Source organism: Sander lucioperca, chromosome 20 (assembly GCF_008315115.2).
Source record: "Sander lucioperca isolate FBNREF2018 chromosome 20, SLUC_FBN_1.2, whole genome shotgun sequence".
NCBI lineage: Eukaryota > Metazoa > Chordata > Actinopteri > Perciformes > Percidae > Sander > Sander lucioperca.
Genome location: NC_050192.1, coordinates 22,551,786 through 22,568,102, shown reverse-complemented (window position 1 = coordinate 22,568,102; position 16,317 = coordinate 22,551,786). Strand labels below are relative to the sequence as shown.

The 16,317-nt window shown below is 41.4% G+C and overlaps 2 long non-coding RNA genes and 1 other non-coding gene across 3 annotated transcripts in view; 1 reads left to right on the top strand and 2 right to left on the bottom strand.

Moving 5' to 3' along the window:
- The window catches only part of LOC118494028, a 23,525-nt gene extending 22,862 nt beyond the window's left edge, over positions 1-663 (bottom strand). The window contains exon 1 of the long non-coding RNA XR_004896116.1: positions 651-663. This is a non-coding gene — a long non-coding RNA (uncharacterized LOC118494028). The remainder of the gene's footprint in view (positions 1-650) is intronic.
- A 37-nt stretch (positions 664-700) lies between these two features.
- On the bottom strand, positions 701-773 carry trnat-ugu. The gene has a single exon. It is a non-coding gene; the product is annotated as a tRNA-Thr (tRNA).
- A 1,549-nt stretch (positions 774-2,322) lies between these two features.
- LOC116052009 lies at positions 2,323-15,504 on the top strand. The gene is made up of 4 exons (XR_004105472.1): positions 2,323-2,336; positions 6,954-6,957; positions 14,315-14,646; positions 15,475-15,504. It is a non-coding gene; the product is annotated as an uncharacterized LOC116052009 (long non-coding RNA).
- Positions 15,505-16,317: the final 813 nt, after the last annotated feature.

Sequence of the window (16,317 nt, the reverse complement as noted above, 5' to 3'; positions counted from 1 at the left end):
GTAACGTTACCGGGGTTAGCTTCTTTTTCGGGGAAAGGGGGCTTTGCGTTCTTCTTTACCTTGTTAAGGTAAGCTAGGTTAGCCTCCTAGCTTGTGTGCGCTTCTCAAATGCACTTTCGAATTCGTGTGATTTTTTTCCCTGTAATAAATTGTCCACATATTTTACCACCTTCCACTGCAAGGCGCTTTTATCTGACACAGTCATAATCAAATAGGACTGCCGCTTTCTTCCGACTTTCGGTACCGCTATGATGGCACGGAGCCACGGACATGTTGTGTTCAATTTGACGTGGAATGTCGGAATTTCTGGGTTCCCAGTCGGAAACTATACATATCTACGGGAAATGTCATGGTCGGTGAGATATAACGTTATTTGCTCTATGAAAGATCGACAAAGACGAAAACTAAGGACATTTACTCGATAATGTTCCTTTCTAATCAGAAAGGAGTTTACTGCCACAGGAGTTACCCTACGTGGAATTTGTTGGTACATACATACTCAAACAATTAAACATTATTACGAAATTACAATATGTATAAAAACAGAAACCAATATATATATATATATACAAAATAGCTGTTTAAGTAGTTTAAGCACTGCATGCAATGGGTGGGTGATTGTAAGTACACAGTGTAGCAACTAAATAGACAGACATATATATACATACTTTATTGATCCTGAATACTTTATAAAGTATTAGGGCCCCAGGGAGATTTGAACTCACGACCCCTGGTTTACAAGACCAGTGCTCTAACCCCTGAGCTATGGAGCCCACGTGAGGGGACTGAGGGAGGGTCTGATTGACGCCTGCTGCCAGAGGGTAACGATTCAAACATATTGTTTCCAGGGTGAGAGGGATCGGCTAGAATCTTTCCTGCCCGCCTCAGTGTCCTGGAGGCGTACAGATCCAGGAGAGACGGCAGATAGCAGCAAATCAACTTCTCAGCAAAGGGGATGATACTCTGCACTCTGCTCTTGTCTTCAGCAGTGGCAGCAGCATAACAGAAAGTATGATGACGAAAAGTAATAAAAAAAGTCATAGTATAGTATGTCAAAAAAAGTCATAATATAGTATATCGAACAAGAAGTTTAAAAAAGTCATAGTATAGTATGTCGAAAAAAGTTAAAAAAAAAAAAAAAAAAGTCATAGTATAGTATGTCAAAAAAAAGTCATAGTATAGTACATCAGAAATAGTCAAAAAAAGGTCGTAGTATAGTATGTCGGAAAAATGTCATAGTATAGATTGTCTAAAAAAGTTAAAAAAATGTCATACTTTAGTATGTCGAAAAAGTAAAAAAAAAGTCGTAGTATATTATGTTGAAAAAAGTAAAAAATAGTCATAGTACAGAATGTTGAAAAAAGTCATAGTATAGTATGTCTACAAAAGTAAAAAATACTCATAGTATAGTTGGTCGAAAAATGTCATAGTATAATATGTTGAATAAAATCATCAGAATCAGAATCAGAAAGGAGTTTACTGCCACAGGAGTTACCCTACGTGGAATTTGTTGGTACATACATACTGAAACAATTAAACATTAATACGAAATTACAATATATATATAAAACAGAAACCAATAAATATAGGAGGAGAGACGGCAGATAGCAGCAAATCAACTTCTCAGCAAAGGCGATGATACTCTGCAGTCTGCTCTTGTCTTCAGCAGTGGCAGCAGCGTACCAGAAAGTATGATGACGAAAAGTAAAAAAAAGTCATAGAATAGAAAGTCGAAAAAACGTCATAGTATAGTATGTCTACAAAAGTAAAAAATACTCATAGTATAGTAGGTCGAAAAATGTCATAGTATATGTTAAACAAAATCATCAGAATCAGAATCAGAAAGGAGTTTACTGCCACAGAAGTTACCCTACGTGGAATTTGTTGGTACATACATACTCAAACAATTAAACATTAATACGAAATTACAATATATATAAAAACCAATAAATATAGGAGGAGAGACGGCAGATAGCAGCAAATCAACTTCTCAGTAAAGGGGATGATACTCTGCAGTCTGCTCTTGTCTTCAGCACTGGCAGCAGCATAACAGAATGTATGATGACGAAAAGTAAAAAAAAGTCCTGGTATAGTATGTCGATAAAAGCTATCAAAAAGTCATAGTATAATATGACATGATAATTTTTTTTAAAGTCATATTATAATTAGGTCTGTCAATCAATTAAAAAATGTAATCTAATTAATTACATAGTCTGTGATTAATTAATCGAAATTAATCGCATACATAATTAACGGTGCCTGAACCGATACTTTTTAAGAAAGTAAAAAAAGAAAAGAAAAAAAAAGGGTACTAAACAACAGTCGGTGACATTAAAGTACGGCTTGTTTATTGCTAAGGCCATATGGTCAACATTAAATGATTTAATAATAATGTATAACAATAACAATAACTTATTTCACTAGTAAATTGCTGTTGAACGACAAAAACAACCATCAGAATGGAAATGGACATTTACAATAACTACAAATGCACCACGAGGCTGTAGTTTACCAGTTTCATTGAACGCACCGTCTGTGTTGTTTTTCAGAAGGTAGCTGCAGATTGTTACATACCGGTGTTGAATCCTCTACAGTAAAACACGTCAGTCAAACTTTACACCATTTAGCGTTAGCTGTCAGCATTGTAACCATGTTTAATCCAGCTACTAGCTAGCGGTAGGCTAACGTTAGCTGCTGTCGAGTGTAGTGTTAACTAGCTAGCGGTAGGCTAACGTTAGCTGCTGTCGAGTATAGTGTTAACTAGCGTCACATGCAGAGGTGTTTGTGTTGCCTGTATCGTCTTCAGAGCATCAGAGAGAAGAGCAGACATATCAGTGGCACCAGATTTCGGTAGCCAGGGTTGGCAGGAAGAAGATTTTTACAAGTAAATGTTCCAGTTAATGATCCAGGCAGAACATTCTCGTCTCCCTCCTTCATTTTACAGTCCAATGGTGGCGAGAACGGCTCCGGGTCAAACGTCAATATGGAATGGATTAATCTGCGTTATTTTTTTTAACGCGTTAATTTTTCTCAGATTAATTAATCGAAATGAACGCGTTATTTTGATAGCCCTAATAATATGTCAAAAAAAGTAAAAAAACTAAAAAAAAACTAGAACTGCAAGCAGTTATGACGAGGTCCAAGCTTCCCACGCCAGTCGCCCCCGACGCCCGGGGGAACGCGCGGAAGCGGAACCCGAAGCCGGGCGGCGGGGAGGCAAACGGCGCTAAACATCGAGAGGCGCGAGCCGCGACGTCTGCGGTACGTCGCCGTCGCAAACGTAGCGGTCGACGGTTCACCTCCAAGCGTGTACGGACCGCCTTTAAGAATGCTCTACAACAAACAAACTTCTTAACCCCCCTGACCGCGGGAGACAGCGGAGGAAAATGAGAGAGTGACCGAGAGGGTGGAGGGGGGAGGCAGGTGTGGTTGTTGAAGGAGCAGGGGAGGCGGTCAAGTTGTTGCAAATGGCGTCATAGGCACAGATTTATGTTTTCCTCCGTGGGTGCTTCGTGGGAAATTAAGCATCGATGCCACCGACTTAACCGATCACGCTACGACAGGTGCTCCACTTAGCACCAATTGCAATGTTTAATTGCACGGTATCGCCGCCTACGAATGGTGTTGATATTGGATTTAAAAAGTGAGAGAAAAGAGTTGCATTTGTCCACTGTGAAGGTTGTAGAAACTTTGTCAGGTGGATTAAGAAGTTTGTTTATTGTAAAAAACCAAAGGAGCACGCAAAAATGAAAACAAAAACCTAACGGTAGGAGGCAAACATCAGTAAATATTAAGAAGTGTGAGCTGCAAGGTCTGTGGTATATTTCCATTGCAAATATCCTTAAAATTGAGTAAAAGGGCCAAAACTGGTCTACGTTGATTATAGCGCCCCCTAATGGCCGATCTTCGCCAAATTTGGTACAGCGCCTCAGAGCCGTATGCCGAACGAGCACCACAAGTTTCGTGGTGATTGCTTTTACCGTGGCAGAGATATTGCATATGCAAATTTTCCCATTTAAATGCATTGAGTCATTGGCCAAAACAAATAAACGTTGCTTATAGCGCCCCCTGAAGGCCGATCTTCGCCAAATTTGGTACAGAGCGTCGTAGTGGCATGTTGAACAAGGATCCCAAGTTCCTTGCTGATAACTTTTAATTTGGCCGAGATATGATATGATACGTGTGTGGTAGCTAGCTATGAAAATTTGTTTGGTCGTCAAATGCGCATACTTTAACGTAGCAAAATTCCTTGAGTAACTTTTGGTCAGGTCCATCTGGAGATGCTACCTACCAGGTTTCGAGCTGATCCGTCGCACGGCCTAGGACGAGTTCGAAAAAGTTGGTTTTGCGCATTGCGCGATTTTGCGAAAAAGATTTTAAGCAAAAATGGGCGTGGCCTATATCATGTGATTCAGCTTGATTCAAGGAACACGTGGATGTATGGTTTTCTAATGTGCGATGTGTAATGTGGGAGATAAAGGCAAAAAAACATTATAGCGCCACCTAGTGGTCCACATGTGTAATTTTTGGTAGGTGTGGTCCATGACCCATTGTCTATCTACCCTGTAAATTTAAAGTTGTTCACATTAGTGTAAGTGGTGAATCTAGACTTGGGTCCCATAGGCCACGCCCACTTTGACCCCTCAGTACCCCACTCTAGACATGGCCTCAGAAGTGTCCCTAGATGGTGCCCATCAAATTTTGTAAAAATCAGATTAGCCGTTCATGAGATATAAACTTTTTGTACTTGTAGCGCCCCCTAGTGACCAATCTTCGTAAAACGCGTGGGGCACCTCCAGAGGGTCATGGCAAACAAGAATCTAAAGTTTGGCGTTGATAGCATTTATTTTGGCCGAGATATGGGAAAGTTGGTGTTTTCATAGTTAGCTACACAAATTTGTTCGTGCGTAATATGCGCAATTTTTGTCCTATCAAAATTCTTTTTATTAACTTTTTGTCAGGTCGTTCAGGAGATGCTACGGTCCAAGTTTCGTGCAGATCGGTCGCACGGTCTAGGAGGAGTTCGAAAAAGTAGGTTTTTGATAAATTGCGATTTTTCACGCATAAAAGTCTAGGCGGAAATGGGCGTGGCCTATATCACGTGATTCAGTTGGATCCAGGGAACGCGTGGATATATGGTTTTTAAATGTGAGGTGTACGGTGTGGGAGTTATAGGGCCAAACGCGTTTTTTCTGCTATAGCGCCACCTAGTGGTGGAAGTGGGTGAATGTTTGTGCCTGAGGTCCTTGCGGCGTTTGGGACTAGTCCTGAAAACGGCAACCCCCCACCATGTACGGTTTAGGCTGTAGTCGGAGTTTTACGCGGAGAAGAATAATAATTATGATGATGATGATGATGATGAAAAATCAGTAGAAAAACAATAGGGTTCTACAGCCCTGCTGTACGAACGGCATAGCTTTGCTATTGCCGGTTCTTACAGACTCGGGCTTGGACCCCTAACAATTGTGATTATTGAGCTGAATTTTTTATGCTCGGAGTCTCACACAGGTTACAGATTTTATATTTGGTGTAGAGAGGATTCTCTGACATTTTTTAGACTTATCAATGAATTTATCATTTAGAAAAATGTAGAGAATAAACAATAATAAATGATTATTGGCTGCAGCTCTGCATCTGACAGAAGTATTCACCGGGAAGACCACAAACATTTAAACTGATCTAAAGCTGAGAATCATCAGCAACTTTGTTGTATTCATTTGTATTCATTTGTATGTCAAATTTCCATTTTGACAACTGAACTTTCTGACTTTTTCGAAAGCAAACACTCTGAAGAAAAATGTCCATCTTCAAGCTTTTCAGTCTTTGAAAGCTAAAAATGTACAAATGGGATTGAAACATCCTTTATACTGGACACCCAAAGATGAAACTGATGTTGACCTCTTCTAATCTGACTGCCAGTAAAAAAAAACAAGCATTTCGTGAAAAATATCTGCATATTCCTTTAAGAGTGAGGACTTTTATAACTTTTTTGAAAGAAAACAGACAGCGACACACTAACAGAAAAAAAGCTCCATCTACTTTTTCTACTTTGCATATGTGAAACTTTCTGATTTCCATATTGATCTAGGGCACACTAAGGCCGGAGCAGAACTGGGTAACCCAGATACAGCAGCTATCAGGGGCTTAACAGAGAGTCGAGGAGTCCCTGTCAGAGAGGCTGAGCTGAGCCGAAATCCCCACAGACCAAACCTCCAGCTCATCCTCCTCATCTCTCCGTCCTGGCAGAGATTTATACAGATACAAAGTTAGAAGTCAGCAGATGTCTTCAAAGTCAGCCATGTTAAGGCTCTGACACACCAACCCGATGGCTGAACGTCGGCGTAAAAGGCAATCGGACTGATCATTCGGCTCCCCGAGGTCCAAAAAGTGGGTCTGGCTGCTCCTGAAGCGATGCCGACTTGAGCGTACTTTCTGCGCGTGAGCGAAACGTAATATGTCTCCATGACAGCAGGTGGCGCTGATCTGTATTGTCGCCCAAAAAATTTAAACCGGAAATGACGAACGCGTCATGTGGGTCTGGCTTCTCCCGAATTTCACAGCTGCCCATAATGGGGGCTCATTCGGAATACGATCTCGTATTTTACTAAAATATTTCACCGAAACGCGAAAAAGCGAGAAATAGGCCATACAGTTGCTGAATCTTTCTTTCTTTTTTTTGATCGACAAAGGTCAGTTCAAAAGATTGTTTTGTCAGATTTTGAGAGGCGTTCGTCACGCTCATCCCACTCGTCATTTCCGGTAAGTGTTTTAACATAAGTGCATTGATTCGCTAGTCAAGGGCTAGCGCTCCACCAATCAGATTGGTCATTGAGTCCGACTGCCCACTGGCCGATTCAACAAGCCGACGGCTTCTCTGACTGATGACGGCACAGAACACACCAAACAGACTCGAGTCACCGACCTCGCCAGACTATCTGACGGCCGATAATCAGGTTGGTGTGTCAGGGCCTTTAGAGAGCCAGGGCGTAGCCGTAATTTCAGAAGTGAGGGGGACAGATTGTTCAGGAGGATTTTTATTGAAAGATCCTCTCCCATTCGTCTCACCAAATCACAGATTCCAAGTAGCCTACATTTAATTTATGATTGATGGAAACCGACATTTCCTTAAACTGTTTCATACCGTTTTACTGCCGCATCTCGCTGGCCAGTGTGTGCGACTTAAAGCCAAGTTCATTCATTTGCTCACTAGAAACGGGATTTTAACCCCGACGTTATTAATTTCATAACGTCGGCCCTGGAGGTAACGAGTCTCCCCTGGTTTGGTGATCACGGTCGGAAATGTAGCAATGAGGAAAGGTTAGCACATTGAACATTTTAAATTTAAAACAGCTTATTAACGTGCGCTTGTTGCCCTGTGTGCGCTGATGACCTCATCTGTTGACATTTCCAAATGCCTTCCTACAGTTGCTTAATAAAAGCTTTCCACACAAAAACGTAGCCTACATGTGTCATTAGTATGAGAAAAAAATTAGATTTTAACTGTGTCGGGCTCAGGTCGGGCTCGGACAGAAATATCTTAATGCCTGTCGAGCTCGGGCCGGGTTCGGTCATAGCTCTGTCGGATGCGGGCCGGGCTCGGACACAAAAATTCGGCCCGATCCGCACTCTATTCCGTTTGTAGTGACGGCGCCCTCCAGTGGCCGTAGTACAGAAAAACTAATGATTATTTGCAAGACTGTCCTCCCGAAAACGCCCACACAAGTCGTTTGTTCAAACAGTCCAGTGAATAGCGACATTATTATTATAATTTTTAAGGGGACTGAGATGGCTTGAAAAGGGTCTAAAATCGCCAATGTTTTAAACTTTGGTTTAGAATAAAAAACGGCAGAAAAAGATTTCCAGATAGTGATTTAGTGTCGCACTTACATGAATGTTTGGGGACTCACCCACTAAGACACAGTGAATTTTTTAAGTGGCCTGAAAGCGTAACTCTACGTCCACACCGCCGCTGACTTGAGCTTCTAAATTTACCGGAAGTCATTCATTTTCAATGGAAGCTGCTTCTCTCAGCTGCAAGGAGCGGCAAATCTGTCGGCGTCGCGTTTTGGGCGTTTTGGGCGACCAGAGCGTCAATCAGAAAGTTGAAAGTAGGTCAACTTCGGCAACAGCGGCAACCAATCGGAATATAGACGTCCTTCACGCTGGCTGATTCCAAGGAAAACATACGATGTAAACTTTGGTTCCTACCAAAACATTAGTTCAGAGAAAAAGGAGGAGAAGCTCATCATGGCCGTTGCTGGGTTCCCTATCATTTATGATATTTGCGTATAGGGACCAGTTAACGTTACCTGCCGGTCACATGGTCTCTAAACAGTCCGCTCACGGTGAAGTCCTGCACGGATCAACAGCTGGCGGCTGCTCGCTCTGCCTGCACGCTGCTGCGGTTCAGCGGCTAACGAGCGAGCTAACTGCTAACAGACACCGCTGCGACCAACAACCAATACACATTCTGTCATTATATATGTAATTTATAAAAGGTTTCTAGTGTCAGTGTATTGGCCGTGCAGTGGCTGCTTGATCTTTTTCCATGATGAACATAGAATGCTGCTACGTCAGAGCGGCCAAAGCCTCAAACAGCTTCCCCGGACTTTCTGACCAGCGTCCTTGACCGGGCGTCCAGAGCTTCTTTGCAGCTCAAGTCGGCGGCAGTGTGGACGTACAGTAAGACTTGAGGGATTTTTACAGAAAAAGTCAGAGCAAATAAACATTTTTTTTTGCAGAAGATATATGTTTTTGATTGTCTCTTCTGTCTCCTGTTTGACCCCCTCAGATTTATGGAGATGTAAATACAGCTTAGGGCGTTACTGCAGAACACGTCAGAAGTTTAACAGACAGTTTGGGGTCATTTCAGAGCTCTTTAATTTTGCTTTGATGTCAGCGCTGAAGTAGTTGATGATTAGGGTCTGGTTCTGCTGATGGTAGTGTTGTTAATATTGATGGGGATGAGAGGGAAGTGTTGAGGTGCTACGTAATAGGCCACAGAGGACCAAGAGTCTAGAGCACTAAAAAGCTGCTCTGCTGACTGCTTGCTTAGGGAGAAAGTAAGAAGAAAAAAAGAAGCTGATCTGGTAGAAAGAATAATTAAAGGGTAACTTTGTTTGTTTTTTTCAACCTGGACTCTATTTTTCCATGTTTTTGTGTCTGAGTGACTGATTGGATTAAGCAACGGGAAACAAGCTGCAATGTAACGTCAACGGGAAATTGTGCACCATCAGTTTCCATCCACTAAAAGTTCTGTTTTTGCCGCTGACAGACTCAGATTATTATTCTAAGTGTCTGACAACATTATGGAAAGGGTCCCTACAGAGATAGACCTTTTAGTTAAAGAGTAAGATCCTTTTTGTTTAACATGAAACAGCCTCGAAATCACCATCACCAAACTCCACCAGACTCCATGTAAATAATTAGGACTTTTATTTTAACTGTAATTCATCGCAAAACACACTTCTTTCAAAATCGACAGAAACTAAATAAAGCAAAACAAACTTTCCACTCTTCCAACAATCACCACTCTGGTTTAGTTTAAATTAGTCTTGCATTGCCAGACCTTCCTCCACAGCGCTGCAGAGGAAGGTCTGGCTAGTCCACACAGCATTCCTGGATGGGAGAAAAACGTGCTCTGATTTATTGGCATTTCTTTAAACCAATCACAATCATCTTGGGTGGTGCTAAGCTCCGGACGGAGCCACGGTGCCTCTGAAAAATAGCCTTGAGAAGGAACTTGTTTTGGTGGAACATGTGTACGTTCAAAAGTAGTTTTAGTCGTGCAACAGAAAACTCAGATTGGACAGATAGTCTAGCTAGCTGTCTGGATTTACCCTGCAGAGATCTGAGGAGCAGTTAACCATAGTCCTCAGAAATCCACCGGAGGTTAGAACGCCAACACAGAGACAGAGGAAGGGGACGGACCAATTACGTGATATGTATAAATATACTGCCTCTATCCACGCTAAAAGTACTGTTTATTTCCATGGAGTCTGGTGGGATTTCGCGGCTGTTTCATGTGACTTTCACTGGTTTACTGCTGTGGTTTGAAGAATATTTTGATGCTGATAATTTTGTACTTTTACCAGTTACATTTTAAATGCAGGACTTGTACTTGTAATAAAGTATTTCTTCCATGTAAAAAGTATAAAGTAGCATAAATTGTAGCCTAAAACTGTACTTAAGAACAGTACTTGAGTAAATGTACTTAGTTACTTTCCACCAAAGGATAAAACATTGTGTGTTGTGTTTCATCCTAATTTGTGTTGGGATAAGTGGTCTGATATTACTGTCCAAGGTCCATGAATATTCACTGATTATAAATAGAGCGGTCTGACAAGTGTGTGTTTGTTTGTGAGTGCGTGCGTGTGTTTGTGTGTGTGGATTCGTGTTTGTGTGTGTGTGTGTCTGTGTATGTGCGTGCATGTTTTTGTGTGTGTCTGTGTGTGCGTGCCTGTTTGTGTGTGTGTGTGTGTGTGTGTGTGTGTGTGTGTGCGTGCCTGTTTGTGTGTGTGCGTGCGTGCCTGTTTGTGTTTGTGTGTGTGTGTGTGTGTGTGTGTGTGTGTGTGTGTCCTCTTGTCTGTTAGGGGGCCATTCAACTCTCTCCGTTTCGATGGGATTTGTGAATAAAAGAATAAAGATGAGGCCAGAGAGAAGAGAGAGAGCAGATGAAAGGAACATCCAAACAAATCCAAATCATTGTCATATCAATGTTAGTCCCTATTGTCCACAAAGCTGTGGAGTAAGGTCGGGTATTTTCTCAGTATTTCACCGTATTGAGGCAAAAAATCCCCAGAAATATTATGATTACATTCTAAATACGTTTTCAGAAAGGGAGGCTTCTATTCAACAGGTTTGTAATTGTAACACACACAAAAACTGAAAGAAAATACCATGAAAAAGACAGAAAGAAAGACAATAAGAAACTTAATTCAAATTAAACTAAAAGAGAGAAATAATAAGTATACAGAGAAAGACAGACATAAAGAAAGAATGAGGGAAAGAAATAAACAAAATATAATATTCTAAGGATATCTGAACTGCTTCAAGCAAACCTGGCAGTGGTGGCTTAGGGAGTTAAGGAAGCGAGCTTGGGATCGGGAAGTCGTCGGTTCAATCCCCAGACAAGCAAGATAAAATCAGTGTGGGGAAAGTCATTACCACCACTGAGGTACCTTTGAGCAAGGCCCTTAACCTCCAACTGCACCAGTGGAGCTGCTAATTGGCCAGCAGATCAGACTGTGGTTGTATTGGGCATCTTCCAGGAATGAATGTGGAACTGTGTGAATGTGATTAGGTCATCGTTGCAAATGAGAAGTTGTGTTCAATCGACTTACCTGGATAAATAAAGGTTTAAAGGGTTTTTCAAAGTAGGTTTTTTGGGGAACAAATCTCAAATTGACCTTGAAGTAAAACTTTAAAAAACATCAGAATAAGTTTTCCTCTTAGTAGATTACACACATTAACTATAATGAAAGTAAGTATGAATAAATAAATGTATAACCAGACATATAAATACATGTGATAAAGTGAGGCTGGGCAGAAAAAGTGACTCCATTTGAAGATAAAATGTGTTTTTTATTTAAAGATCTCTATCAGGCACTATAGTTATCATGGTTATGGTTCAAACATGGAGGACGCGGCTCCCTGGGTCACATACAGACACAGCGGAGGGTCAGAGGAGATGGAGGACGGCTACATTCCTGCAGACAACACAGCGCCGAGTACAGAGGGGCGGCAGAAAAGAAAGCAAGAGACCAACCCGTTCTCACACCCAACTCGTAAACTACGGACGCTCGGTCACTGGCTGTCAGCGTCAGATACAACGGAAGAATCACGCTTCAGCAAGTGTTTAGAACGCACCGGATAGAGCAGCAGCTCCACGGCGCTGGAAGGTGACGTAGTATTAAGAGAGACTACGGTAGCGAGTAGTATGAAAGACCGAAATTCTGCATAGGGAGGGCGTTTTGGGGGGTGGATGGGTCAAACAACATAGGACTTTCACCCAGGAGACTGGGGATCATGTCCTGCATGTCACGTTTTCTAAACCCAACCGTCCCGTTCTTCTTTACCTAAACCAAACCGTCCCGTTCTTCTTTACCTAAACCAAACCGTCCCGTTCTTCTTTTCCTAAACCCAACTGTCCCGTTGTTCTTTACCTAAACCCAACCGTCCCATTCTTCTTTACCTAAACCCAACCGTCCCATTCTTCTTTACCTAAACCCAACCGTCCCGTTCTTCTTTACCTAAACCCAACCGTCCCGTTCTTCTTTTCCTAAACCCAACTGTCCCGTTCTTCTTTTCCTAAACCCAACTGTCCTGTTCTTCTTTACCTAAACCCAACCATCCCGTTGTTCTTTACCTAAACCCAACCGTCCCGTTCTTCTTTTCCTAAACCCAACTGTCCCGTTCTTCTTTACCTAAACCAAACCGTCCCGTTCTTCTTTTCCTAAACCCAACCGTCCCGTTGTTCTTTACCTAAACCCAACCGTCCCATTCTTCTTTACCTAAACCCAACCATCCCGTTCTTCGTTACCTAAACCCAACCATCCCGTTCTTCTTTTCCTAAACCCAACCATCCCGTTCTTCTTTTCCTAAACCCAACTGTCCTGTTCTTCTTTACCTAAACCCAACTGTCCTGTTCTTCTTTACCTAAACCCAACCATCCCGTTCTTCTTTTCCTAAACCCAACTGTCCTGTTCTTCTTTACCTAAACCCAACTGTCCTGTTCTTCTTTACCTAAACCCAACCATCCCGTTCTTCTTTTCCTAAACCCAACTGTCCTGTTCTTCTTTACCTAAACCCAACTGTCCTGTTCTTCTTTTCCTAAACCCAACCGTCCCGTTCTTCTTTTCCTAAACCCAACCGTCCCGTTGTTCTTTACCTAAACCCAACCGTCCCGTTCTTCTTTTTCTAAACCCAACCGTCCCGTTCTTCTTTTTCTAAACCCAACCGTCCCGTTCTTCTTTACCTAAACCAAACCGTCCCGTTCTTCTTTATCTAAACCCAACCGTCCCGTTGTTCTTTACCTAAACCCAACTGTCCCGTTGTTCTTTACCTAAACCCAACCGTCCTGTTCTTCTTTATCTAAACCCAACCGTCCCGTTGTTCTTTATCTAAACCCAACCGTCCCGTTCTTCTTTATCTAAACCCAACCGTCCCGTTGTTCTTTACCTAAACCCAACCGTCCTGTTCTTCTTTTTCTAAACCCAAATGTCCCGTTCTTCTTTTCCTAAACCCAACTGTCCCGTTATTGTCCCGCGTGTGACTTAGGCTACGTTCAGACTGCAGGCAAGCGGCCCAAATCTGATTTTTTTTTTGGGGTCCAATGACCAGGTCAGACTTCTTCAGAAGTAGTGTGAACACTTAAATCTTGCCCAGATCTGATTTCTTCAAATCAGATTTAGACCACTTCCATATGTGGTCCTGAATCAGACCCAGGTCTGATTATTATCAATGCAGCCGCAGCGTGAACAACCGAGGAGGATTTGATGCGACTTTTACGTCAATCTACATCGACATTTGTCACAATTATGCTCTGGCGGGAGTTAGCCCGAGACACAGACAGTAACATTACAAACTAGACTAGGCCTACAGAATGGAGAACAGTGATGGAGCAAGTCAATGGAGGGAGAGGGAGGTGTTAGACCTAATTAGTGCATGCTCATTAATGTTACGGCTGCCATTACATTACATTTTGAAATAAAAGTGAAAATGCTGACTTCCTCCATAACCTCCCTAACTTTAGTGCAACAGCGTGCTGCGTCTGATGTCATTGTTATTGTTCTTTTGCGCATGTGGGTCAGTTCGAAACAGCAAACAGTTCACACTGGAATCTGATATAGGCCACATTTTAAAAGGTAATTTGAACAGCCAATCAAAAAATTGGATCTGAGCAAAAAATACGAATTAAGCATTAAGACTTGCGGTGTGAACGTAGCCTTAAACGTACTATTTATAAGCCCACCCACCATCTTTTCCTTAACCTTACTTCATCAAAAGTGACGCCAATAGTCCCGACCCAGCGCGTTTCGATCTGATGCTAAAGTAGACTTGTAGCGTCATAACAACGGCAAAGACACCTGACCAAGCGTCCGTATTTGACGCGATGGGAGTGAGAACGTGTAAACGAGACTCATCGGAACAACAACAGCAATAATGATTATACAGTGAAGTCAAAAGGTAAACACACATCTTCCTTCACGTCACATATCAGTTACTGAACTTTACAAATCCCGTACGAGCCCATAAGCAACATAAAACCAGATGTTTTCGGTGAAATTAAAATATTGTTTATTTGTGAAAAGAGTTTAGGAATTAACAAAATCAGGAGCACAAACTACAGAAGGAAAAGAACCTGGGAGTGAATCAAAGATTTAACTTTAAGGGAGGGGAAACCTACGGTGGCTGACAGGGGCAAACACACTGCAACTAAAAAACCACAAGCAAATTAAGAAAACATCTTCATTACACTTTATACACGCGTAGCATTTAGCAAATGCGCTGCAAATACAGAAACGATGCAAAATGAACTTCCGTTGTGTAAACAGGATGCAGCGTTCTTCGGTTGCATTTGTTCTCGGGAATTGTGCGCTTTTCATTTTGCATCGTCTCTGTATTTGCAGCGTGTTTATGTATTTGGTTGTATTGTGTGTATTTGGTTGTGTTGTGTGTATTTGCAGAATGTTTGTGTATTTGTTGTGTTGTATGTATCTGGTTGTGTTGTGTATTTGGTTGTATTGTGTGTATTTGGTTGTGTTGTATGTATTTGGTTGTGTTGTGTATTTGGTTGTATTGTGTGTATTTGGTTATGTTGTATGCATTTGCAGAGTGTTTGTGTATTTGTTGTGTGTATTTGGTTGTGTTGTGTGTATTTGCAGCGTGTTTGTGTATTTGGTTGTATTGTGTGTATTTGGTTGTGTTGTGTGTATTTGGTCGTGTTGTGTATTTGTTGTGTGTATTTGGTTGTGTTGTGTGTATTTGCAGAGTGTTTGTGTATTTGTTGTGTTGTGTGTATTTGGTTGTGTTGTGTGTATTTGGTTGTGTTGTGTGTATTTGCAGAGTGTTTGTGTATTTGTTGTGTTGTGTGTATTTGTTTGTGTTGTATGCATTTGGTTGTGTTGTGTGTATTTGCAGCGTGTTTGTGTATTAGGTTGTGTTGTGTGTATTTGCAGTGTGTTGTGTGTATTAGGTTGTGTTGTGTGTATTTGCAGTGTGTTTGTGTATTAGGTTGTATTGTGTGTATTTGCAGCGTGTTTGTGTACTTGGTTGTGTTGTGTATTTGGTTGTGTTGTGTGTATTTGCAGAGTGTTTGTGTATTTGTTGTGTTGTGTGTATTTGGTTGTGTGTATTTGTTTGTGTTGTGTGCATTTGGTGGTGTTGTGTGTATTTGGTTGTATTGTGTGTATTTGCAGCGTGTTTGTGTATTAGGTTGTGTTGTGTGTATTTGCAGTGTGTTGTGTGTATTAGGTTGTGTTGTGTGTATTTGCAGCGTGTTTGTGTATTAGGTTGTGTTGTGTGTATTTGCAGCGTGTTTGTGTATTAGGTTGTGTTGTGTGTATTTGCAGCGTGTTTGTGTATTAGGTTGTGTTGTGTGTATGTGTTGCAGGGCGGGTTAGGGTTATTGGGCGTTTGCACCTGTCGGCCACCGGAAAAAATCTTTTCCTCATTTAAAATCTCATTAAATACCAAACTTACGTCTATAAAAATATAATGAAACATCTTTTGTTTTCGTGGGGAAGAAGTGAAATACATGAATTGTTTGTTGCTACTGCAGTTCCCAGGTCAGCTGATATGAGGACAGAAGACTCTATCTCCTGTAACATGTCAGACAGAGAGACAACAACGGCTCATACAAACACACAGAAATGCTACAGTGAAGCTACGATTTCTTTGGGGAATATACGGAGGATTCAGGGGAAAAGAATTACAAGATGGTGATTTTTTTTGTTGTCAGTTTACAAGTTTACGTGTTTATACCAAACTCAAATATTACTGAAGTGATACAGAGAAAATCAGCAGGAAACAAACGTGATTCATTAAAGTGGGAGAAAGCTTTCGGTCAGACAGGTTTCTGTTTTTTTTTTTCGTTTGTGTTTCACACTTTTTTTGCGTTTTTTTTTTTTTAAGAAAGGAAGCTTCTATTTAACAGGTTTTGTAGTTTTAACAGAACAGAAACTAAAAGGAAATGCCATGAGAGAGAGAGAAAGAAAGAAAGAAAGAAAGAGAAAGAAATACAAAGGAACAAAGAACGAAACTAAGAATCAAAGAAGAAAAAAATACAGAAAGAGAGAATTAAAGGTCCCATGGCAT